This window comes from Triticum aestivum, chromosome 2D (genome assembly GCF_018294505.1).
Source record: "Triticum aestivum cultivar Chinese Spring chromosome 2D, IWGSC CS RefSeq v2.1, whole genome shotgun sequence".
In the NCBI taxonomy this organism is placed as follows: Eukaryota; Viridiplantae; Streptophyta; class Magnoliopsida; order Poales; family Poaceae; genus Triticum; species Triticum aestivum.
In genome coordinates, this window is record NC_057799.1 from 44,276,966 (window position 1) to 44,302,843 (window position 25,878).

The 25,878-nt window shown below is 46.8% G+C and overlaps 1 pseudogene; it reads right to left on the bottom strand.

The window, feature by feature from the left end:
• Positions 1–411: 411 nt before the first annotated feature.
• Positions 412–16,428, bottom strand: LOC123048618 (uncharacterized; annotated as a pseudogene).
• Positions 16,429–25,878: the final 9,450 nt, after the last annotated feature.

Sequence of the window (25,878 nt, forward strand, 5' to 3'; positions counted from 1 at the left end):
TTCCATTTTCTTGTGCCAACCTGATATATAAACAATTACAACAATATGCCTCTAATAGCCACATCCATGACCTCCTTCATTCATTCTGCTTGGAGGAGAACCCACCAAGTATATAGCATTCCCTCACAACAGGATTATGCTTCACCAACCTGCTAGTTCAACAGAGCATACAAACACAACGAACACATACCTATCCTTCATACTACTGGGAATAACACGTGTTGCTTGGATAAACCGCTAGATCCCCAAAGGTAATTTCACCAAAAAAGAAAGAAAAACGGGTAATGCATGCTACTGTATCACCAGAACGGATTCAAACAGGACAGAAGCCGGTCGATACATTCAGATCCCCTGCCCTAATGTACGTACATTTCTAGCTCCCCCAAAACCTTCTTCTAGTTTTCTACTAGTTCATTTACATGTATCCTCGCAGTCGGTGTGCCCGCTGGACGACGACTCTGTGATGCTGTGCAGCGCCGGGCGCCAGTGCCCGCCTCTGCCTCTGCCTCTGCCGGGGATCGCGGTGATGCCCCGGTGGTGCCGATCCTTCTCCAGCCGCTTCCGTTCCTGATGGTCGGCAGGCTGCCTCTGTTCTCCGCTAGCGGCCGTGGCCGCGTCGTCGCCCCTCGGCCTCGGCAGTTGCCGCCGCCGGTGCAGCCGCGGCCGCTGCTGCTCAATCGCCTCATCACAGCCGCGCATCCTCTCCTGCTTCCTAGTCTGCACGGCCTTGGTCAACTCTGCACGAACGCACCACGGATTGATCGATTAATCTCCATGTAAGTAACGGAGCGAACCGGACAAGAAGCGTACGGATTCCAATCCAAGAACCGTCCTTGGTCGGCGGATTCATCAGGATAATAGTAAGTAGTAGTACTAATTAGGCACGAACCTTGGGAGGTGATGAGACGGTATGTTAGGAATAAAGCCGTGGCCGTCACGGTGGCGACCACGTCGGGTGCGTGTGCATGCGCGCACCGGACGCGCCGGGACCGTGGCGGGGTTGCGTGTGTAGTGTGTCTGGCCATAATCCCGCCATAGTCCAGGCATGGTCCGACGTGTGTGTTTGGCTAGGTGGTTAGCTACAAGGGTGGCCGTGCATGTAGTTGGCTAGCGGGTTGTTAGTGCGTGCATGGGTTAGCTGGTTAGTGGCCGACGTGTGTGCGTGCGCGCGTTGGTCAGTTGGCGATGGAGCCGGGGGTGACCGCGTCCAGGGCTGTTTTGGTGGCCGCGTCGTCTGCGTACGGGCGCGATGGGAGCGCGAGCCAGGTACGGTGTGGGGCGCGGGGCGCGGGCGAGTGCGTGCGTACGAGCGCGCATATAAAGACTGGCTGGCCTCTGTGTATCGCTGGTTGGTGTGCTGAGTACGTGCCCAGGAAAAAGTGAACGCCGTTCGTGCGGCGGGTGGCGTACGTGCGCCGGAATACTCTTGTGTCCCTGTGTCCTTCTTCTTCCTTCTTCTTCTTCGCTGGTTTGAGCCACACAGAGAGAGAGGCAGCAGCTAGGGCAGTCTGGGGCTAGGGTTAGACAACGACACGGTAGACCTGGCCGAGGAGGAGCGTGTCCCTTGGCTTGAGGAGCTTGATCTTGGTTATCCTGGCACCTCCTCTTTCTCCGGCGACGGCGGGGTCGGGCTCGGTGTCGACGTGATGCAGGATGACGAGGGCGACGTAGTGGCCGGGGTTCCTGCGCATGACGATCCGCCGCGGTGGCCGGCCAGTGGAGGCGCTCCACCTTGGCGTCGCCCGGGTGCTCACTAGTAGGAAAAGGGGCTTTTACCCCGGTTTGTAAGGGCCTTTTGTCCCGGTTCTCGAACCGGGACTAAAGGGTCGTTACTAATGCCCTACCCCTTTAGTCCCGGTTCTTACACGAACCGGGACAGAAGGTCCTCCACGTGGCCGCTGCTGCCAGCCCAGGCAGGGGGGCCTTTGGTCCCTGTTGGTGCCACCAACCGGGACCAATAGGCAGGGCCTTTTGTCCCAGTTGGTTTAACCAACCGGGACCAATAGGCATCCACGCGTCAGCAGCTGGCAGGAGCTGAGGTTTTTGTTTTTTTGAAAGGGGGTGGTTTAGGGGTTTTGGGGGGTTAATTTAGGTGTTTCATATATTGTGTTAGCTAGCTAATTAATAGAGAGAAGTGTCCTCTCTTATCTCCGTGCTTGGTCGACGCTACGTACTATATACGTATGGAGAGGAGTAGACACGCTAGCTAGTAATCAAATGAAGGAAACAGAAGATCGTCATGAACATATGCATACAGAGAGAAGTGATATCGACCACCTCTCCTTCTCCGAGATATTGGTCGAACAACAAGTTCTCGTATATCTATCCGACACTACCGGCTACATATATACAATAATTATCTCTTACAATACAATCTCCTAATTAAATTGTAGGAACACAGGGTCCACATAGTATTCTCCGTTTTCAGCGATCACGTGGTCAAGGAAGAATGCCGCCAATTCCTCTTGAATTCCTCGCATACGATCTGGTGCTAGGAGTTCATCCCGCTTCCGAAACATCTAATTTGAAGAAGGGGGTCAATACATATATATATATGAATAAATGAAACTCAACACAAATGATGGTAATAAAATAAAATTGTGAATATTATTGCTTACGCACTTCATATTGTTCTTCAGTGTAGCCCCGCTCACAGGTCGTGTAGCGGATGGACTCGCAAACGTAGTATCCACAGTAATTATTCCCGGGTTCCTGCCACAACCACTTTACAAGAAATAGAGGTCAATCAAACTGATAAGCAAGCATGCTAAATGGTATTGATGAAACTAGCGCTTGAATCACTAGGAGATGCGCGGAACATGCTACTATAGTACTTACTTTCGGGTGATTAAATTGCAGCTTCTTCGGCAGTCCCGGAGCTTTTGAGGTGAATTTTCTCCAAACCCTGCCAGACAAAGAAAACAATTACTTGATATCAGGAAATGAACAAAGTTGCTGATATGGTGGATAATGATCGATTTAACTTACTTCTCGAGCATTTGAGTCATGTTCGCATAGTCCTGGGGATCTTTTCGTCTCGAGTCTAAGACGGTTACTACTCCCTGCTCAAGCTTAATCTCTAGGAGAATATAGTGGAAGCTGCGCATGCATGCATAAGTCATCAATTACATTACCATAACCTGGACTAATAAGGGAAACCGAATATGCACAAGACAGTAACACTCACTTGAAGTTGTAAGGAAAGAGTATTATATCTTTGTTTTGATTTAATACCAACGATTGTAGCAAGTTGGCCTCGGCTTCTTTGGGATGTTTTTCAACCGTATATGCATCTATGAGATTTGTGTTAATGAACCCAATATCACCGATTTGTCTTTTCTTCAATTCGGCGATCTTCAATCTGCATAATATAGTGAGGATAAGTATAAATACATGCAATGAAAGAGCTGACCTATATAGAGAGACTTAATGACAGAAGTAGTACTACTTACAGACAGTAGCAAGTGATCGTTGTTTTATCGAGGGCCTTTTGATTGTAAAACTGGAAGAAATCCTCAAATGGAACATTCAGCAGATCAATTCCAACGAGGTCATGCTCCGGTTTAACTCTCAGCGTCAAAGTATCCATCCCATCAGACTCTCTGCAGGTTTTCATGTACCAATCATGTAGTCTTCGCATCATCGTGCTTAGAGATCTTTCATCTTTGACGAGAGGCTTCCCGTAATGGTATTTGTGTTCGTCCACCTCCATGATTTCATAATGTACATCGTCGGGCAGGTAATCTCCAAGATTGCTATAACCGGGCACCATACTCGGATCATTAGCGACGATGTCTTTTGACACCTTGAGCGGGGGGCACGATTGGTTCGCTTGTTCGCCGAGCTGGGCAATTTTTTTCCCAGCTCGTCGTTCTTTTAACCTTTTATCACTGACAGTACTTCCCGACCGCTCCGCTTCGGCATATGTCTTTGCAAGAATGCGCTCATAGTTGCCTCTCGGCGGAGACTTTGGTGGTTTTGTCAGGGCAGCCAGAGTGCGCTTTGCTTTCACCGGATCTACCTTCTCCTCCGGAGGTGGATGTTTCTTTGCTTTCACCCCTTCAAAGAAGTTTGTCACTTCGGCTCGCACGATCTTCCTGGTTTCCTCCTCGGTCCTCTCGTATGGTAACTTCTCTGGAGTCTTCAGAGAAGGACCGAATCTGTATTGCCTCCCGCCTCTGGCAGCTGTACTGCTAGACGCCGGCAGAGCAGACGGAGCGGCTGCGGCTGTCTTCTTTCCTTGCTTACGAGGCGGAGGAGAAGGACTACGACGCGCCGGAGCAGCCGCAGCGGCGGCGGGTCTCTTCCGCCCTTGCTGACGAGGCGGAGAAGGAGGAGGCTGGCTGCTCTGGCGCGCCGGCGCTGGCGGAGAAGGAGGCGGAGTGCCGCCACGCGCCGGAGAAGGAGGCTGAGTGCCCTGATCACTCGCCGGAGGAGGGGGAGGCGGAGTGCCCTTACTCGCCGGAGCCGTCCAGTTCGGAAGCTTGATGAGCTCCTTCCGCCATAGGCATGGAGTCTTCAGAGCAGAACCCAGCCGAGTCTCCCCTTCACCGGTAGGGTGGTCAAGCTGGAGCTCCTCAAATCCCTCCGTTATTTCATCCACCATCACCCTAGCATATCCTTCTGGAATCGGCCGGCAGTGGTAGGTTGCGCCGGGTTCAGGAGGTAAAACAGAGCCAACAGCCGCCTTGACTTTGAAGTTCTGCCATTCCGCCATAAGGTGGCAATGTTGAGACTCCGTGATAGCATCCACGGGGTAGCTAGCAGGAGCCGCATGCTCCAGCTGAAGCAGCTCGGTGGAAGCCACGCTGCTTCTCCGCTGAGATGGCGGTGTAGCTTCGGGGGCAGTTTCGGCATGTCGATTGCCGTCTCGTTCCTCTAGCGCTTGAACCCTTTCGTGCAGCTTCTGAATTTGGATCTGCTCCACTTTTTTCCTCCTCTCCTGGCTTTTGTAACCGCCCGCGTCCGGAAAACCAGCCTTCCACGGAACGGAGCCTGGCGTGCCTCGTGTCCGTCCAGGGTGCTCAGGATTCCCGAGGGCCATTGTGAGCTCGTCGTTCTCTCTGTCTGGAACGAACGTCCCTTCCTGCGCTGCATCGATATATTGCTGAATCTTCTTGACTGGTATTCTCAAAAGCTCGTTCGTCCAAACGCACCTCCCTGATACAGGGTCCAAGGTTCCGCCAGCCCCGAAGAACCAAGTCCGGCAACGGTCTGTCCAGTTCATTGTCTGTGGTTCGATCCCTTTTTCAAGCAGATCATTCTCAGCCTTGGCCCACTTAGGTCGGGCTTTGAGGTAGCCACCTGACCCCGTGCGATGGTGAAGCTTCTTCTTCGCAGCATTCTTCTTGTTTGTCGCTGACATCTTCTTACTCTTTTCCGATGTCTTGTGGGCCACAAATGCGGGCCAGTGATCTCTGATCTTCTCATACCGGCCGATGAATTCTGGTGTCTCTTCTTTGTCGACAAACGTTTTCAGCTCATTCTTCCACCTCCTGAATAGGTCTGCCATCTTCTTAAGAGCATGAGACTTGATTAATTGCTCTATAACTGGCTTCTCCGGATCCTCCTCTGGCGGTAGGGTGAAATTTGCCTTCAGCTCAGTCCAAAGATCATCTTTCTGCATATCATTGACATAAGACACCTCAGGGTCTTCCTTCTTAGGCTTATACCATTGGTGGATGCTGATCGGGATCTTGTCCCTAACTAGAACCCCGCACTGAGCAGCAAATGCATCCTTTGTCCGGATGGGTTCAATCGGTTGGCCGTCGCGCGCGATTGCTGTGATCTCAAACCTTTCATCCGAGCGCAACTTTCTCTTCGGGCCTCGTCTCTTTACCGAAGTTGTGCTCGATCCGGAGGGCTAGAAAAAAGAAGAAAGACGAGTGTTAATTAATATGTGTACATACCAAAACAATGAATGCATCAATTAGCTAGTCAGCACAGGCTTAACTAATATATTTACCTGGCCGGACTCTGTTCGGTCACCGGAGCCGTCACCACGGGCTCCTTCTTGCACCAGCATTGGGTCACCGGAGCCATCATAATCATGTCTTTCCTCCTCCACTCTTCGATCACCGTAGCCTGCTTCTTCACCCTGTTCTTCCAGACCATCATTGTCGTTAAGATACGACAAGATATCACCTCCGGCTAAGATTATGTCCCCCAACACCTCTTCTGCTTGCTCATCTCGTCCGTGCTCCATTGTTTCTGCAAATATTACAACATGGCAATTATTACACAAACATGACAGCAGGTGGATATATTAGTGCAAACGTAGACCTAGCTTATTCCGGGTTTGGGGTGGCCTAGGCAACGCTTCAAGGGTAGGGGCGCGGCGGGAGGGGGTAGGAGACCGACATCGTTTTTTTCTAGGGTTTGGGTGTCCTCGAGAGTTTTGGTCGAGCGAGAGGGCCGGGGGGTGCTCCCGTGGTATAAGTTATCACGGTCGAGAGGGGGTATAAATATCGACCGTCCATCATGTCGAAGTTATCTGGGAGGGAGTTATATATATCGACAACGACGACATACATACATGGGAAAATAATGTTATCGGGGAGGGGGTATATCGACCCCCCCACGTGTTGAAGTTATCGGGAGGGGGTTATATCGACAACGACGACATACGTACATGGGAAAATAATATTATCGGCGGGGAGGGGGTATATCGACCCCCCTCGTGTTGAAGTTATCGGGAGAGGGGTATATCGACGACGACAGACCCGATAAAACATAAGAAAACGAAGAAGAAATAAAAAGAGGAGAAGAAGAAAAGGAATAGAGGAGAAGATCGAAGAAAAAAAGAAGAAAAAAAAGAGGAGAAGAAGAAAGGAATAGAGGAGAGAAGAAGAAAAAATAGAATTTTTTCTTCTTCTCTTCTATTCCTTTCTTCTTCTCCTCTTCTTTTTCTTCTTTTTTCCTCTTCTTATTTATTTCTCCTCTTCTTCCTCTCCTCTTCTTCTCCTTTCTTCCTCTTCTTATTTTCCTTTTTATATGAACATATCATCATATATATGAACATACATTTTCTTTGCATATGCATATGAACATACATACATACATTTTTCTTTCATATGAACATACATACATACATTTTCTTTGCATATGACCATACATACATTTTTCTTTGCATATGACCATTCATACATTTTCTTTGCATATGCTTTGCATATAAACATACATACATATGAACATACATACATACATATAAACATAACATACATACACAAAAATTCTAAAAATCTTCCTAAAAATTCTAAAAATCTGCCTAAAAAAATTATATGAAAAAAAGCATACATCATCCATCCATCCATATAATGAACATATACATCATCCATCCATCCATATAATCAACATATGCATATGAAAAAAAATTATATGAAAAAAAAATTATATGAAGAGGATCGAGGGGACAGGGAGGAAAGGGGGTCGCCGGAGCCGGACCGAACGGGGAGGAGGGGGCGGGCAGGGGGCAGTGGGGGCGGGCGCCGGCGACGACGACAATGGTGGGGGCGGGCCGGGGCGCAGGGGCGCGGCCGTGCGTGCTCGGGGACGGGGCAGGGGCACGGGGCGGCGGCCGGCGTGGGCTCGGGCGCGGGGCAGGGGCACGGGGAGACGGGGATGGCGGCCGGCGGCGGCGACGGCGACGAGGAGCGCGCGAGCGATTTGGGCAGCCTGGCGGCGGGGGCAACTGGCGAGGGAGGCGAGGGAGATGTGAAATTTTCACAAGTCCTGGTTATATAGCAAGGGCATTGGTCCCGGTTCGTGGCACCAACCGGGACCAATGCCACCCTTTAGTCCCGGTTGGTGCCACCAACCGGGACCAAAGGTCCCTTTCAGCACGCAAAGGGCGGGAAGCGGCGGCCTTTGGTCCCGGTTGGTGGCACCAACCGGGACTAAAGGGGGGGCATTGGTCCCGGTTGGTGCCACGAACCGGTACCAATGCCCCCTTTAGTCCCGGTTGGTGCCACCAACCGGGACCAAAGGCCTCTTGCTGCCCGCGTCGCGGCCAAAAGTTTAGTCCCACCTCGCTAGTTGAGAGGGGCTCAGAGTGGTTTATAAGCCCCGCTGCGGCTGCTGTTTCGAACTCCTCTCTATAGCAGGCTTCTGGGCCTAACTTTGGCGCGCTGCCCGTTTAGCCTCCTAGCCCTTCTGGGCCTGTATTTGGAAACCTGAGGGTTGGAAGGCTAAGCGGGCAGCGCCCCAACAATTTTTTTGCTGTATTTAGTTTTTTTGTTTTCTTTTTTGCTTTATTTATTTTGTTTTGTTTCTACTTACAACAAAAAACTTATTTATTTATTTATTTGTTTCTAATTAATTATTTATTTTACTTTATGATAATTCTTTTTGCTATTAAAGTTTCTATCAAAAAAGTTCTTTATGAAATTTTTTTGCTGTATTTAGTTTTTTTGTTTTCTTTTTTGCTTTATTTATTTTGTTTGTTTCTACTTACAACAAAAAACTTATTTATTTTATTTTATTTTGTTTCTAATTACTTATTTATTTTACTTTATGATAATTCTTTTTGCTATTAAAGTTTCTATCAAAAAAGTTCTTTATGAAAATTCTTTTTGCTTTTAATGATTTTGAACAGAAAATACTTCGATAATTTTAGTTGCATCAATTTTATATGATTTTAGTTTCAATAATAATAGAGGTTTCTTATAATGTTTTGAACAGAAAATACTTTGTTAATTTTAGTTTCATAAATTTTATTAAAGTTTATTTTATTTTGTCGGAACACAAGAAGTCCGGAGTTGTAATAAGTTATTAAAAATAAAAAAGAGGCGCAATGCTCGTTGATTTGCTTCAAGCCTTTCGGAATAGTGTAGACTGCACTGCACATAGCTCCATGCAGTCTACCTTATTCCTCAAGGCTTGAAGCTAAGCAACGTGAGCATTGCGCCTCTTCTTCATCGTCTCTGCACTCAGGGCTTATAAACCGCTCGTAGTGCCTCTCAGCTAGCGAGGTGGGACTAAAAAACTGCTTAGTAAGAAACTCTAGTACCGGTTCGTGCCACGAACCGGTACTAAAGGTGCTCGTGGGGCCACAGCCTCATTAGTACCGGTTCGTGGCACCAACAGGGACCAAAGGGTGGAATTGGTCCCGGTTCGTGCCACCAACCGGGACCAATGGCCTTGCACAGCGGCGTGGTGGTGAGTTTAGTCCCACCTCGCTAGCTGAGAGAGAGCCGCACCTGTTTATAAGGTGCGGTGCGCCTGAGCTGTCGAGCTCCTCTCTAAAGCAGGCTTACGGGCCTAACCTCTCTGTACATGCCTGTGGGCCTACTGGGCCTTCTGCGGGCCTGAATCCTGGCCCATGGATGGGTTTCTAATCGTATTCAGGCCGTGGTGGCCCAGTAGGTGGCATAATTTTTAATTTTTGGCCTGTTATTTTTCATGCATTTACTAATTATTTTGAGCTATAAGACCCTAAAATTGAAAAGCATTTCAAATGAACTCTGAGAAGGTTGAAAGTTGGCATGGTATCATCATTTCATCCACATAGCATGTGCAAGAAAGTTGAGAGGGTTACGGCAAAAACTAGATGCACTTCTTGTACAAAACGGACAATGGTATCATACTCGTCTATTACAAAGTTGGCATGGTATCATCATAATAGTTGCGGGAGAAAGTCTTCACTTTTTCTTCGCTTGTGTCATTTGCTTATTGCGCCGTAACCATGGATAATCTTCATCGTTTATCAGGATGCTTGGGTCAGCCTTGACTTTGAAGGGAGGAATTTCATGAAACTTTTCATAATCTTCAGACATGTCTGTCTTGCCCTCCACTCCCACAATGTCCCTTTTTCCTGAAAGAACTATGTGGCGCTTTGGCTCATCGTATGATGTATTCGCTTCCTTATCTTTTCTTTTCCTCGGTCTGGTAGACATGTCCTTCACATAGATAACCTGTGCCACATCATTGGCTAGGACGAACGGTTCGTCAGTGTACCCAAGATTGTTCAGATCCACTGTTGTCATTCCGTACTGTGGGTCTACCTGTACCCCGCCTCCTGACAGATTGACCCATTTGCACTTAAACAAAGGGACCTTAAAATCATGTCCGTAGTCAAGTTCCCATATGTCCATTATGTAACCATAATATGTGTCCTTTCCCCTCTCGGTTGCTGCATCAAAGCGGACACCGCTGTTTTGGTTGGTGCTCTTTTGATCTTGGGCGATCGTGTAAAATGTATTCCCATTTATCTCGTATCCTTTGTAAGTCAATACAGTCGAAGATGGTCCCCTGGACAACGAGTACAACTCATCACAAACAGTGGTGTCACCTCTGAGACGTGTTTCCAACCAACTGCTGAAAGTCCTGATGTGTTCACATGTAATCCAGTCGTCACACTGCTCCGGGTGTTTGGAGCGCAGACTGTTCTTGTGTTCATCGACATACGGGGTCACCAAGGTAGAGTTCTGTAGAACTGTGTAGTGTGCTTGAGACCAAGAATATCCGTCCCTGCATATTATTGAGTCCCCCCTCCAAGCGTGCCTTTTCCAGTCAGTCTCCCCTCATACCGCGATTTAGGGAGACCTATCTTCTTAAGGCCAGGAATGAAGTCAACACAAAACCCAATGACATCCTCTGTTTGATGGCCCATGGAGATGCTTCCTTCTGGCCTAGCGCGGTTACGGACATATTTCTTTAGGACTCCCATGAACCTCTCAAAGGGGAACATATTGTGTAGAAATACGGGCCCCAGAATGACAATCTCGTCGACTAGATGAACTAGGACGTGCGTCATGATATTGAAGAAGGATGGTGGGAACACCAGCTCGAAACTGACAAGACATTGCGCCACATCACTCCTTAGCCTTGGTATGATTTCTGGATCGATCACCTTCTGAGAGATTGCATTGAGGAATGCACATAGCTTCACAATGGCTAATCGGACGTTTTCCGGTAGAAGCCCCCTCAATGCAACCGGAAGCAGTTGCGTCATAATCACGTGGCAGTCATGAGACTTTAGGTTCTGGAACTTTTTCTCTGGCATATTTATTATTCCCTTTATATTCGACGAGAAGCCAGTCGGGACCTTCATACTGAGCAGGCATTCAAAGAAGATTTCTTTCTCTTCTTTCGTAAGAGCGTAGCTGGCAGGACCTTCATACTGCTTCGGAGGCATGCCGTCTTTTTCGTGCAAACGTTGCAGGTCCTCCCGTGCCTCAGGTGTATCTTTTGTCTTCCCATACACGCCCAAGAAGCCTAGCAGGTTCACGCAAAGGTTCTTCGTCACGTGCATCACGTCGATTGAAGAGCGGACCTCTAGCTCTTTCCAGTAGGGTAGGTCCCAAAATATAGATTTCTTCTTCCACATGGGTGCGTGTCCCTCAGCGTCATTCGGAACAGCTAGTCCGCCGGGACCCTTTCCAAAGATTACGTGTAAATCATTGACCATAGCAAGTACGTGATCACCGGTACGCATGGCGGGCTTCTTCCGGTGATCTGCCTCGCCTTTGAAATGCTTGCCTTTCTTTCGACATTGATGGTTGGTCGGAAGAAATCGACGATGGCCCAGGTACACATTCTTCCTGCTTTTGTCCAGGTATATACTTTCAGTGTCATCTAAACAGTGCGTGCATGCGTGGTATCCCTTGTTTGTCTGTCCTGAAAGGTTACTGAGAGCGGGCCAATCGTTGATGGTTACAAACAGCAACGCGTGCAGGTTAAATTCCTCCTGTTTGTGCTCATCCCACGTACGTACACCGTTTCCATTCCACAGCTGTAAAAGTTCTTCAACTAATGGCCTTAGGTACACATCAATGTCGTTGCCGGGTTGCTTAGGGCCTTGGATGAGAACTGGCATCATAATGAACTTCCGCTTCATGCACATCCAAGGAGGAAGGTTATACATACATAGAGTCACGGGCCAGGTGCTGTGATTGCTGCTCTGCTCCCCGAAAGGATTAATGCCATCCGCGCTTAAACCAAACCATACGTTCCTTGGGTCAGCTGCAAACTCAGCCCAGTACTTTCTCTCGATTTTTCTCCACTGCGACCCGTCAGCGGGTGCTCTCAACTTCCCGTCTTTCTTACGGTCCTCACTGTGCCATCGCATCAACTTGGCATGCTCTTCGTTTCTGAACAGACGTTTCAACCGTGGTATTATAGGAGCATACCACATCACCTTCGCAGGAACCCTCTTCCTGGGGGGCTCGCCGTCAACATCACCAGGGTCATCTCGTCTGATCTTATACCGCAATGCACCGCATACCGGGCATGCGTTCAGATCCTTGTACGCACCGCGGTAGAGGATGCAGTCATTAGGGCATGCATGTATCTTCTGCACCTCCAATCCTAGAGGGCATACGACCTTCTTTGCTGCGTATGTACTGTCGGGCAATTCGTTATCCTTTGGAAGCTTCTTCTTCAATATTTTCAATAGCTTCTCAAATCCTTTGTCAGGCACAGCATTCTCTGCCTTCCACTGCAGCAATTCCAGTACGGTACCGAGCTTTGTGTTGCCATCTTCGCAATTGGGGTACAACCCTTTTTTGTGATCCTCTAACATGCGATCGAACTTCAGCTTCTCCTTTTGACTTTCGCATTGCGTCCTTGCATCGACTATGACCCGGCGGAGATCATCATCATCGGGCACTGGTTCCTCTTGATCTTCAGCAGCTTCCCCCCTTGCAGCATCATTGGGCACATCGTCTGGTTCCTCTTGATCTTCAGCAGCTTCCCCCGTTGCAGCATCACCGTATTCAGGGGGCACATAGTTGTCATCGTCCTCTTCTTCTTCGCCGTCTTCCATCATAACCCCTATTTCTCCGTGCCTCGTCCAAACATTATAGTGTGGCATGAAACCCTTGTAAAGCAGGTGGGTGTGAAGGATTTTCCGGTCAGAGTAAGACTTCGTATTCCCACATATAGGGCATGGACAACACATAAAACCATTCTGCTTGTTTGCCTCAGCCACTTCGAGAAAATCATGCACGCCCTTAATGTACTCGGAGGTGTGTCTGTCACCGTACATCCATTGCCGGTTCATCTGCGTGCATTATATATAATTAAGTGTGTCAAAAACCATTACAGAACATCATGAATAGATAATTAAGTGACCAAATTAATAGAAGTTCATCATCACATTAGAACCAAAGTACATACATAGTTCTCATCTAACAACATATATATAGCTCTCCAGAGCATCTAATTAATTAAACCATACATTGAAACTATGTAAAACATTTCAATGCGAAAACAAATGCGATCATAATCGCAACCAAGGTAACAATTGATCCAACGGCATAATGATACCAAGCCTCGGTATGAATGGCATATTTTCTAATCTTTCTAATCTTCAAGCGCATTGCATCCATCTTGATCTTGTGATCATCGACGACATCCGCAACATGCAACTCCAATATCATCTTCTCCTCCTCAATTTTTTTATTTTTTCCTTCAAGTAATTGTTTTCTTCTTCAACTAAATTTAACCTCTCGACAATAGGGTCGGTTAGAATTTCCGGTTCAACCACCTCCTAGATAAATAAAATCTATGTCACGTTGGTCGGTATATTTGTCATAAACAATAAATGAACCAAATAGTTATAAAAAGATAATATATACCACATCCGAATCATAGACAGGACGAGGGCCGACGGGGGCGGATACCAAAACCATCGCACTATGTAATAAGAAGGAATAATAAAAGTAACAAAATTAGACAAGTAACTATCTAAAGTAAGAATTTTTTCCTTTCAGAAAGAAGATAAGAACAAGAGGCTCACCATGGTGGTGCTGGCGACGAGATCGGCGCGGGCGATCGACAGCGGTGAAGACGGGGACGGGACGTGACGGACCGCTAAACCTAGACAAATCTCGGGGAAAATGGAGCTCGGAGGTCGAGTTTCGAGAGGACAAAGATTAACTAGTGTGGCTCAGACATTTCATCGAACACCTCATGTGCATAGGAGGTGAGCTAGGGCACCCAAATGCCCTCCCCTCGCCGGCCAGAAAAAACAGAGCACTCTGGAGTGCTCTGCTGTGGCGATGGGGTATATATAGGGAACTCATTGGTCCCGGTTGGTGCCACGAACCGGGACCAATGCCCCCTTTAGTCCCGGTTGGTGGCACCAACCGGGACCAAAGGCCTTGTGCTGCCCTGCGTCAAAAGTTTAGTCCCACCTTGCTAGTTGAGAGAGCTCGAGAGTGGTTTATAAGCGTTGCTGCGCCCACCCTCTCGAACTCCTCTCAACTGCAGGCTTTCGGGCCTAACTGTTCTCTTTGCCTGTGGGGCCTACTGGGCCTTCTGCGGGCCTGAATCCTGGCCCATGGATGGGTTTCTAGTCGTATTCAGGCCGTGGTGGCCCAGTAGGTGGCATAATTTTTTTTCTCTATTTTTTTCTCTTTTGCTTTATTTGTTTTGTTTTGTTTCTACTTACAACAAAAAACTTATTTATTTTATTTCTAATTACTTATGTATTTTACTTTAATTATTTTATTTTTTATTTATTTTACTGCTGCTATTTTTATTTATTTTACTGCTGCTATTTTTACTTAATTTATTAAGGTTTATTTATTGTAGTTACTATAGTTTATTTTATTTTATTAAGGTTTACGAGCTGTGGGAGGGACGAGGGGTGGCGACGTGCTGTGGGACACGATGCAGGGGCCGAGGAGGGAATTTAGGGTTAAGTTTTTATACGGGAACGGTTAGACGGGCTTTAGCGGGCTTTCACCGGGCTTGTGGGGTTTTACCAGGTCATCGATGAGAGTTTCCAAAAATGTCATTAGAAATCCGTCATGGATTAACAGGTTTCTTGTAGTGATATGTCGAGCACAATGAGTGGTGATCCTCCGGCCTCCCACTCGCACGCAGCCGCCGCCACCCTCCCGCTCGCTCGCCGCCGCCGTCGTCACCAGTCCCGGCCATGGCGCCGCCGCTGCCGTCGTGCCCCTGAAGACCTATTCATCTTGCCTGAAGGTGATCCTGTGTCAGATCCTGCACGATACCTCATCACTACAACACGTCGGCGGCGGTGTATGAGGCGTCCATGGCCCTGGTGGCGCCTTCAAGGGAGGACGCATGATCTTCAAGGGAGGACAGGCCATCAGATTCATCCACTTGGTAGCGTCTTTGTTCATCCAGGTTTGACGATTCATCTTTTCATTATCTAGTCTCTCAGGGATGTCAAACGTACCCTCAACAACTAACGTCAGCATTTATTTTGTTCTGTAGTGAACCCCCTCGATGAATGCATGTCTGTTGCCGTGGCTAGAGAAAATTCTACATATCCACATCCTGATAACCAACAAGATAAGTAGCAGCTTTGATATGGAGGTATTTTCCTTCACTGCGTGCTTTTTCTTTGTGCCCTTTACTGTACTGTAGTAGCATTTGCTAAATTGCATTGAGAGAATAGGACGGCACAACAAGCTAGGGCTTCAAGAAAACCAACCAAATTCCTTTTTTTTGGGATCAACCAACCAAATTGCTGTAATAGCACGATCCGCAAGACCTAGAAGGGATCTACACATGACATCGGTGGCTTCTCCTCCGCCTGCTATTTGCCGCTTTGACACTGTTGACAGATCCGAGTTCCACCTGCTAGGCTCGAATGGTAGATGTTACGGGCAACTGTATGTGAATCCCACTCCAAGGGATCGCCCTTCTCTATCCCAGATATGGCGGTTATGGAGTTGATGGCTCGTGTTTTTTTTCTCTTTTGCTTTATTTGTTTTGTTTTGTTTCTACTTACAACAAAAAACTTATTTATTTTATTTCTAATTATTTATGTATTTTACTTTAATTATTTTATTTTTATTTATTTTACTGCTGCTATTTTTACTTAATTTATTAAGGTTTATTTATTGTAGTTACTGTAGTTTATTTTATTTTATTTTATTAAGGTTTATTTAGTTTATTTATTTTATTAAGGTTTATTTATTTTATAAATATAAAAAAATGAACATAGATGCGCTTATAGAGAAAATTAAACCTAAATTCATAGTAAATTTCTATGAAATTTACTGTGAATTTAGGTGAAATTCCCTGTATAAGGGCATCTATTTTCACTTTAAGAGAAGCTCAACAAGGCATAGAGAGACGGGCTTATAAACTGGTGTGAGCGCCCTTCGGTTGGCGAGGTGGGACTAAACACTGGCCGCAACTAGGACTAGCCCTTTAGTCCCGGTTTGTGGTATGAACCGGGACTAAAGGGTGGTGGGCCAGGAGCGTGGCCCATTGGTCCCGGTTTGTCCCACCAACCGGGACCAAAGGGTCCGGACGAACCGGGACCAATGCCCCCACGAGGCCCGGCAGGCCCCTGGCCGCACGAACCGGGACCAATGCTCACATTAGTCCCGGTTCGTGACTGAACCGGGACTAATGTGAATATTGCCCTGTGACCAAAGCCCAGTTTTCTACTAGTGGCTGGATCACCACGGCCGCCGCGTCCACCGCCTGGCAGTTCCCCATATCCGTCTGTGTGGGCTCTCGCGTCTGGACTCTGGATTCCGATGAGATGAGAAGGACAGGGTGTGTCGGGTCGGAATTATATGGAGAGGGAGAGGAGTGTGGTTAGCGAGGAACCAATTTTAAATGGCGACTGCTAGGCGCCGGCGGACCGGCGCAAGTGTTCGGCCGGTCCCGCGCAGACTGTCAGATTAGGCATCCCGTAGCCGCCCGATCCCGCTACTCCACGTCATCTTATCTTCTTCCCCTAACCGCTTCGTCCCGATTCAGAAACATACCTGCGCGAGTCCTTCTTCCGCGTCGCTGGCCGCATACGCCTCACGCGCTTGGCGCTCCCCACAACCCGCCGCAGCTACCGCTGCCCTGTAGTCGTCGGCCCCAACCAACACCGCAAGCAGGCCCGTCAGCTTCCGCAGCCGGTGGCAATTGAAACACATCCTTCCTGGGTTTGCAGAAAAAGCTTTTGCTGCCTAGGTTGTAACTCTGCTGTCGCTTGGTTCCAGCACACGGGAATCATGATAGCAGCGGCATCGGTCGTAAAGCTCCCACACACTGATGGTCGCCGGCACCGTGCCTCGCCATGCGCCGCGGCTCCGGCAACACGGCTATGGCGTCGCCACAAAACGCTTGCAGCTCTGGTGCACATGGATGTAGATACTTTAGTACACGGTTGAAGCATTTTTGCAATGACAGCGTCGCTGGTTATAGCTCCCGCGACATGATTGTAGGAACGCCATAATGGTTGCAGCTTTGACACACGTGGATGTAGCTTGTGCGGGACACGGTCGAAGCATTTTGCTGACAACGGCGTCGCCGGTTGCAGCTCCCATGTGCACCGTTGTAGCTCCCAGCATGGCTGCTCATACCGTTGTTAGGAAACAACGCCAGTTTTTGAAGCTTTTCACGATGGAAGCTTTTTTCTGCGCCGTTTGAAGCTTTTTACACAACGGTTGAAGCTTTTTTGCCATGGTTGAAGCTTTTCGCTGTTCCGGTCGAAGCTTTTATTCACACTGGTTGAAGCTTTTCCAACGCCGGTTGAAGCTTTTTTTTCAAGTTTGAATTTCCTCCAGGCAGGTTGTAGCATTTTTTATCATGGTTGAAGCTTTTTCCTATGCCGGTTGAATCTTTTTTCCATGCCAGTTGAAGCACCCTTGACTAGCCGTCGTAGGAACAACACCTCGCTCCAGAATCGTTTGGTGACGGTCGCAACACCTGTGGCTGTCTTCTCCAGCTCCGGCTGGTGCTGGTTGCAACTCCGTCATCCGGTGGCGCTGTTGTAGCAGCAAGGTTGGGAGAGTGCATCCATGAGCTGACGCCCTGCGTGCGACAAGCGACGAAGAGGATAGAACACCATGGCTGATGGAAGGAGGAGGAGGCGGCCATGGCTGATGGGAGGGAGAAAAGAGCATGTGATGAAAGGAGAGGAGAAGAAGATGCAATCGATCAGAGGAGGAAGATAAGGGAGCGTCAGAGATAAGGTGGGCCCGCCCAAGCACATGGCCAGCAGTTTCTCACGAAGGGATATGCGCGTTGTCGCGAGGTGATCGGCCCAACGCTTAGCCGGTCGGCCGGATACAAGCGTTTCCCATTTTAAATCTGCTTCCGGACGTGCGATGCTGGTTGTTGCGAGATGATCAAAAAGGAAGGATTCAACTTGTTGATTAGGCTCTCGTAGATGTCGACGGCCAAGGAGAAGAGAAGAAAAAGTTGGCCGGCCGGGATGCAACCGTGGGAGCACAGGGTAGATATATAGGCATCGTGATTGTCTTCTTGCGCAGGCATGTCGTTGGCGCGCCATATGGCGACGATGCTCTGCAGGCGGCGGGCAGTTCTACCAACTCGACTGTCAAAGGGTCGTCAAATGTAAACTTGTGTATTCGAGGGAGGTTTGTATGGTTTTTGTATGATAGATACTGGGTCTACGCGTTTCATAAACCTGTCTCTGTGTTTAATCTATGCAGAGGGATTCAACTGCTCTAAGAATTTGCAAAAAAATACTGCTCCCCCCTATCCATATTAACTCTCGCTGATTTAGTCGAGGGAGTTCAACTACACTACTTGTTTTAAAATGTATTGCATATTAGTTTTGTCACAGTTCAAACTTTGTAAAGTTTGAGCAAGTTCACTGAAGAAGAAGAAGAAAAATCAATGTACGTTCAGAAATAGAAAATCAATATCATTACATGTATCACGGAATATGTATTTCCACGTTGTATCTTTTTTTTTGAACACCACCTTATATTAATTAATCAACCGGTAAACTTACAATCATTCGATACAAAATTCACCACACAGAGCGGAACACCATTAACAAGAATACCATCGGATCAATTGTCAAAACTAAACTTTGGTATGAAATGAGCCACCACATTCGCCGACCGACTAATCTTAGCCATTTGATAGTTATTTATCAGCTTAGATAAGCTGAGAGCTTCCTCTTCTTCAGGTCAACCAATGCTGACCTGTCAAGGCTCTCTGTTGCAAGAGTCGCCAGTACAAACGCACAATCAGTTTCTAAAATTATAGGATTGTGAAGAGGTATACCTATGTAAAGACCGGCAATGCACGCCCTTAGCTCCGCTTCCTCCATGCTCTAACACGACTCAATGAAGTCCCAAGAAGACACAATTACATTCCCCGCTGTGTCCCTAACCACCACCCCCACACTTGCTGCTCTAATACTCTCCACAATGCTAGCGTCCACATCAATCTTTAAATAACCAGCAGGAGGGGGAGTCCAAGACATCTTATCTGTCACATTATTAGATACCCCTCTTAATCCATGCAATGGAGCTTTTCCTTTATTTTTCGAGTCCACCAGAGGCACAGCGTGACACGCGACAAAAGACGACCAATAATTCTCCACAAAGCTAGTAGAAGCCGAGACTAATTCCTTTCCTTTACCAAATATCAAGTCATTTCTCAAGTGCCAAGCTCTCCAGAAAATGAATATAATTTTGTCACGCATAATAGGCTTCAACTGACTTAGAAGAACAATAAACCAATCATTCCCAGTATATCTTGTATCTATTTGGTATCGTGGAATATGTATTCTTTCTACAAACTTAGTAAGGGTTTACAATGTTTGATTCGGGACAAAATAAACATGCAATGTATTTTGAAATGGTGAGAGTTTTTTTACGAATGATCTTATATGTCATGCTCTCCCCACCATGTGGCGACAAAGGCAAGTGAAGACACGGGGTACAAATGCGCCGCACCGTGACGTCATGGAACGTCATGGGGAATGAGCACCCAGAGCCCTGGCCAGGGGTGTGGATTTAATTTCTTTTTACTCTTACCTATATAGATTTTGTATTGCTCTTAGAGAAGGAAGTATCATACACTAGTGTTATGAGTGGTGGCTAGGATCCCAAATAGTGTCACCGAATAATAGTATCACATTGCCAGTTCATTTATGTATGCACTTATATAACCTCGAATACAAGGAGGATCTATTTCTTATTAACTTATCTAGCCTGACGCACTAGTCTGGGTTTACACTTAGTATGGTTGCGCCATCTTGAACCAACGATTGAATGAAATTCCTTTTATCAATAAAAGAACCATTTGAATTGTGCTAAAAGAGGCTCCTACCATCTGTTTTGCACCATACAACAACAGAAACTCGCAATGTCACGTAGAAGGGGGGGCGCACCTGCCTAGCCGTGTCGGCCGCCTAATTGTCTCGCGATCCGCAAAGCGTTAGATCCCGTAGAAGAGCACAACAAGGTTTAAAAGGCGTGGCTAGATCTCAGTCGACTGAGACTTAACCATGTCTTAATCAAGTGACATATATACAAGAAGAACAAAAGAAAAAATTGTACGAAGTTCTTGGAAGATCAAAAGGATAGAGCATTGACTGAGACATAACAAAGTCTCAGTTCACTGAGACTTAGAAAAACTGAATTTTAAAACTTGGTTGTTGAAACTTAGGATTTTGTAGGTGGTATGTTCTGAAACTTAAGAATTTGTTGGTCGCTCATACTAAGTTTCAGAAGTTAAAACTTAATAAAGGTTCAAAACCTCCACAAAATGTTTTCAAAATGGATCGCATCTGAAAGACCTCATCACTGGAAACACGGATATCTAAACGAAATTTAACTTGGACTTTTGGTTCAAAAGATATGGAAGACTAAAAATCGAAAGCCAAAGGAAGAAAAAGGTTGCGTGGCCCCGCACCTGCGTGCTACAAATTCTCTCCACATACAATAATTTCATTTGGGATTGGCTGCTACTAGCGGAAATTCACTTTGGCACATGGGAGCATATGCTCCTACCACCGGTACAAAATATTTCAAGCTGTCAAAAAAATTCCAGAAAAAACATTGGCGTGTATATCAAGACATCCTATGTGGGCACACCAACTTTTACGGGAAACCGATATTTTTTGTGGCCTGTGTAAAAGAGACAAAAAAATGTCTCATTTAATGCCCTAATGAAAGTTGTCGGCTTTTCGCGAACGAGTTTTTGAGGCATAGAATGTTGAGATGTATGCGTGAAACTTTTTGTCTGCATTTTGTGACATTTTGAAATACATTTAAAACACTTTTTTAAAGCCAGGAGCATATACACCTGGGAGCCAAAACGCCACTCACACTAGTATTTAAATGGCTAGATAACATGTTGGTAGCTAGTATGATGCACATTCATGTTTGGGTGGCTGATCAACGCGAGTTGTTTGTTGTTGCCATCACATTCTTTTCTTCTGTTTCCTTCTTTCTCTCTCTCTCTCTCTCATCATCAATCCCAGGATGCGGCGGGGCCCGCACCCCCACTTCCGATTCCTCAATGCCTGAAACGAGGCTGCTAGGCATATCTTCCTCGGGATTCGCCTCGCACAGCAGGCGGGACACCCCATCCCTCTCTGGGTCTAGCAGGTGCTCGTTGCCCTGCTCTTGCGCGATTGGCTGCATGCGATCCGAAGTGCGCAGCGGCAGCAGAATGGAGCCCACCAAACGGCCAGGCTGATTAGCTTTCCAGCGCGGCATGGTCACCGAAGGCGGCGAGCTAGCAGCACGAGGATGGCCCAGCGCACCTCTCGAAGCCACGGGAGAGGCTGGCCCCTCCTGTTGGGGCTGCACCGGCTCCACGCCACTGGACCGTAGCCACCGGCCCCACCCTACTTTGGCAGGCGATCTGCTCGTCTGTACTCGTCCACTAGTAGAAAACGGAACTTTAATACCGGTTCATAAGGGCCTTTAGTGCCGGTTCTGCAACCGGCACTAAATAGTGAAGACTAAAGGCCCCTCCTTTAGTACCGGTTCGGCACAAACCGCCACTAAAGGCCCATCACGTGGCGTGAGCTCGCGTCGTGGTATGGGGGACCTTTAGTACCAACCGGTACTAAAGGTATTTTTTTTTATTTTCTTTTGAAAATTTTGGAAAAAAATTTTATTTTTTTATTTTCAATTTTCTGAATTATTTGATGATTTAGTCTCTAATCACCCCTCTTAACTGCTCAAGTGTGGATCACTCATTCCAAATCGTCTAACTTCCCGGCCGGTCACCCATCCACTCATTCCCCCAGCCTGAGCACACTTAACTTTGGAGTTCTATTCCCCCTACTTTCCAAGTCTGCACTTGTTGTTTTCCTAACAAATGTAAGCTGTCAATCCTATTAACCCTCAGCAGTTTAGCTTGAGCATTAGGTCACACGTTTCACCGTTTGAGTTTGAAACTATTATTCTAAAAAACAGTAATTATTTAGTAACACTAATATTTCTTGAATAAGTTTGACCATAGTTTGACCACAGTACCACAGTTTGACCATAGTTTGACCAGATTTGACCAAAATTCAAAAAATTGAAATAATTATATAGTAACACTAATATTCTTGAATAATTATGTAGTAACATTAATAGTTTGACCAGATTTAACCAAAATAAAAAAACTGAAATTTGAGCATATCTTTTTTTCCTTTTGAAATTTGAAGATTCTAAAAAATTGCAAACAGGCCGTAGGCTGTCAAAATCGGATGCGGATTTTCGTGCTGAATTTTTTGATATATTATATGTTTTTTACCGACATCGTATGCAAAAGTTATAGCCGTTTTACATTTTCCCTACACTTTTTGCAAAACATGTCCAAATTTAAGTTTTCAAATTTTCCTAACTAGTAGATGTAGTAATATAACTACCTCTCGAAGGATTTTATTTTTTGAAGTTTTTATCATTTTATTTTGATTTTTCCAAAACTGAAATGGCGATACACGCAAGGGTGGGGGGTGGGGGGTAGAGCTTGAAAATTGCCCTATAGTCCCGGTTTGTGTCTGCAACCCAGACTATAGGTCAGACCCCTTTAGTACCGGTCCATGGCACAAACCGGTACTAAAGGGCCCGGCCTGACGCCAGCCTGCCATCACCCCTTTAGTACCGGTTCGTGGCACGAACCGGTACTAAAGGTTCAACACGAACCGGCATTAATGCATAGCTGTTCGAACCGGCACTAATGGTACCATTAGTACCGGGCTAAAATCAAACCGGGACTAATGTGTCTCACATTAGGTCCTTTTTCTACTAGTGGTCAACAGCGCGGTTTGCTCCTCCCCATCCAGATGGGCCCCATCTGATCTTCCACCCACAACCGTGGCAAAGCAGCTTGACGTCATGGCCTGTCGGATGTCGACATCCTGCCTCGGACCGCCCGTTTGAATTGCCACCTGCCTGGCCGAAGGAGCCGACGCCGCCAACGACACCGGCGAACTCCCACTCGGACCGCTGCCACCAGGGGGCCCGCCGGCAAGAGGCCCACGCCCCTGGCCGTTAGCGCTCCCAGACCGCGGCAAAGGCGATGACGACGGCGGTGGCTGCTGCAGGTCCACCCTCCCAACGGAGGAAAACGGAGCTGGCGGCGCGAGGGCCCGGATGTCCACGGGATACAACAGGGCGTCCGGCGCGGCCTGCACTCTGCCATATTGCCACTTCATTTATGTACACACTTGTATAATATCAAATACAAGGAGGGTATATTTCTTATTAACTTCTCTAGCCCAACACACTAGTCTGGGTTTGCACTTAGTATGGTTGTGTCATCTTTAAGCAACGCTTGAATGAAATTCTTTTTATCAATAAAAAAACCCAATTGTGCTAAAAGAGGCTCCTACCATCGGTTTTGGACCATACAACAAAGGAAACTCGTGGTGCCATGTTGATGGTGCACGCACATGCCTAACCGTGTTGGCCGCCTAATTGCCTGACGATCCGCAAAGTTGTTGGATCTCATCCAAGAGCACAACAAGTTTTAAAACTTGGTTGTTGAAACTTAGGATTTTGTCAGTCGCATGTTCTGAAACTTACGAATTTGTCGGTCGCTCGTACTAAGTTTCAGAAGTTAAAACTTAATAAAGTTTCAAAAACCCGTCAAAACGTATTCAAAATGGATCACATTTCAAAGACCTTGTCACCGGAGACACGAATATGTAAACGAAACTTTATTTGGACTTTTGGTTCAAAATATATGAAAGACTAAAAATCGAAAGCCAAAGGAAAAGAAGGATGTCGCGTGCTCTCACACCTTCGTGCTACAAATTCTCTCCACATACAATAATTTCATTTGGGACTTTAAATACTAGAATTTAAATCGCTAGATAACATGTTGGTAGCTAGTCTGATGCACATTTATGTTTGGGTGGCTGATCAACGCAAGTTGTTTGTTGTTGCCATCACATTATTTTCCTTTGTTCCTTCTCTCTCTCTCTTCACCTTATTTTGCTTGTGTGTAGCTATCTACTAGCTCAAAAGAGACCGAAATCAAAACGGTGTAAGGATATTGGGTCTCCACCACTAATTGGCCTATCAATGTCTACTCATGACTATATGTACTTGATGCATATCTCGCCAGAATATGTTGTTGTAGTTGACAGCCCCAATTGGCGGACTTGCGTTCCAATTATTTTGTTCGTGGCATTAATGATGGATCAAATCGAGATAATAACGTGCTCTAGTGACGTCACGAAACAACAATGACCACATACTAACACGGTGGCAGGAGGAAGGAGAAATCAGGCCGATATCTAATGATGAAGTGATAAAATTATTCCAAACAATTGACAACTCACACAATTGATATCTAGCTAATTGACACTTGTTGTCACAAGGGAATAATTTAGATAAGACATAACAAGAATATATTGGAAACCAAAAATCATTGCACTGCCCCGCAAAAAAAATATCGACTGTGGTATTTGTGATAGTGTTAGTGGGCATGACATCTATATACCAGCATAAAAAAAATGATCTAGAGTTTGATACAAATAATCTTAATCTTAGCCTTCTAATCTAAGCAATGGCTCGAAAAAGTTAAGTTCGATATATATTTTTTGCAGTAAATTTGGCAGTGGAGCTCCAAACTTGTCGGCATCGTAAAGTTAGCACCACATTCCATGTAACATTCGCGCAAAATTACAAAATCTATCTAATTGCTGCGATGCTACTGCAAACTTTTCTCTACGACGACTGTCGCAAGGGTCAATGGTTTGACCATGGTCTCAAATAACCATTCTGTCAATTACAAGAAACGGGGCCGGGACACTTGGAACAGAATTCATCATTTTTTAGAGTGTGTGGATCCTGTCATGCATGCATGCATGGTTGAACCTACCGACCGGGCAAGATCGCCCTGCTTCACTGACGCATGAGAACTTGAGAAGGCACCAGACCGAAGAAACACGAGTTGCAGGCCATGCAGGGTTCACATCACACTGACTCCTCCAACTACAACCATAACCAGTTGACACTTAACTCGTAGTAGTAGCAACTGCCAAGCAGTCATGCATGGCGGCGCCGATATGGTAACACTGCAACATGGTGGAGTATATACTAATCTCTCTCTCTCTCTCTCTCTCTCTCTCTCTCTCTCTCTCTCTCTCATTAGCATGTTGCTGTCTAGGACAAGAAGCACAATTGGACACATGAATCTTCCTGCTCATGGCTGGCGTTTGTCCCATTAGAAGACACGGATCGCAAATCGCATCGCGGACTGCCCCTCCACACAGGGACACAGAAGGAGACACTCGTCTGAGGCTGAAGGAATGGTTGGGGTGGGTGACAGGATGAGAAAGTGTGTGTTTTGGGAAAGCAAGGAAAGGAAGCAACGCATGGATCCGTTGATCTGATTAGATTAGTTAACTAGTCCTACAGAAAGCTGATGATAATGAGAGCTTTTCATTTCTGCAGGCACATAGCGACTAGGTGACTGAGAAACACTACAATACAACCGAGCCTGCCTACCCACTAGTGCGGCTCCGCTTGTTCGTTTCTGCTCCGGTGCTCCGCCCTGGAATGAACGCTCGGCGCGTGAAACACAAGGGTGGCGGAGATCTGTCAAAAACGATTCGTGAAGAGGGGCACGATCATCTTTTTTATGCTCGCGTAGAGCGCGCGTAGAGACCGTACATCGCGCGTAGAGCCCTGTATGAGCCCGCACCGGCCCGATTACTTTTGTACGCTGAGG